Raw genomic sequence first — 1,676 nt, 5'->3', positions numbered from 1 at the left:
TTAATGAATAATAAGCTTACTAGGATTGTTTGCCTTTCCAAATTTCTGGAAAACCTTCCCGAGGCAAGACCTTCTAGGCTGCCCCAAATGCGCAGAACTGCTTTCCTTCTCGCCCCCACCTCCCATTAATATATTCTGCAAAAAGACGGGGGAACTGGGTGATCGGCTCAGAAATAATGTCGGGTGGGGGGCGGGAAGGGAACAAACAGATTTTTTCTTCAAATTCCTCAACTGCAACCACAATACCCAACTGTGGAATCTCGTAGATTTACAGAAGCAAGAAATCTGTGGGGAGAGGCTGCCCCCTTATGGTACTTAGCGAGTCTTGCAGCACCCTTCCCATAATAGCCAATAAAACAAGCAATTCAAACAATGATTCCTGCTTATCTGAGATAAAGGACTAGAAATTATTCGCGCACCAAGAATATTCCCCCCTTATCTCATCCACAATGGCCATTTTAAAATGTGGGTAGCTTCAAATAGCATCTTAAAAAGCAGAGACATCACCTTGCCAACAAAGGTCCGTATAGTTAAAGCTATGGTTTTCCCAGTAGTGATGTATGGAAGTGAGAGCTGGACCATAAAGAAGGCTGATCACCGAAGAATGGATGCTTTTGAATTCTGGTGCTGGAGGAGACTCTTGAGAGTCCCATGGACTGCAAGAAGATCAAACCTCTCCATTCTGAAGGAAATCAGCCCTGAGTGCTCACTGGAAGGACAGATCCTGAAGCTGAGGCTCCAGTACTTTGGCCACCTCATGAGAAGAGAAGACTCCCTGGAAAAGACCCTGATATTGGCAAAGATGGAGGGCACAAGGAGAAGGGGACGATGGAGGACAAGATGGTGGGACAGTGTTCTCGAAGCTACCAGCATGAGTTTGACCAAACTGCGGGAGGCAGTGGAAGACAGGAGTGCCTGGCATGCTCTGGTCCAGGGGGTCACGAAGAGTCGGACACGACTAAACGACTAAACAACAACTGTAATGTTTTGCTACTCTGTCATTCTTTATTTGATGCTTTAAGTTAAATTGTAAGCTGTTTAAAATATATAGAAATGATTTCAATGAAATAAACAGTCTTGTAAAGAAGGGGGCGGGATAGCAACATCCTAGAAGTCCCGGGCCCTAAGGAAGTCATATTAGCCTCAGCCAGAGCAAGGGCCTTTTCAACAACAACAACATGCTTCAAGCTTCATCCCTTGTTTACCTATTTCCATGTAAAAGTGAGGGCCAAGATTTGCAATGATCACAAGCCCCAATTTCTCTCCACCCCAACAGAAACCCATGCAACTTCTCTGCATTAACTTACATTTCAGGACTAACATACATTTTTACAGCGGATGTTTGCATGAAACAAGGTTCTCTGTTTTTAAGATTAAAAAATAATTAAAAATCCTAATTTCAGAACAGGCAGGAAAAGTCTTACGACCTTTCAAAGTACAGTGGTACCTCTAGTTGCGTTCACCTCTGGTTACATATCCTTCGGGATATGTACATGGCAAACCCGGAAGTGTTTTTCTGGGTTTCGTCGCACGCGCATGCGCAAAAGCGCTAAACCGCACCGCACGCATGCGCAGAAACAGCACCTTCTCTGCATCTTTTCGTAATCCTGCGTCGGAATTCGCACCAACGCCCTCCCCCTCCAGAAAGGCAAAGACTTAGAAAAAAAACCAAGAGC

Source organism: Podarcis filfolensis, assembly GCF_964270895.1.
Source record: "Podarcis filfolensis genome assembly, chromosome: 13".
Classification (NCBI taxonomy): Eukaryota; Metazoa; Chordata; class Lepidosauria; order Squamata; family Lacertidae; genus Podarcis; species Podarcis filfolensis.
This window is presented reverse-complemented; position numbering follows the sequence as displayed.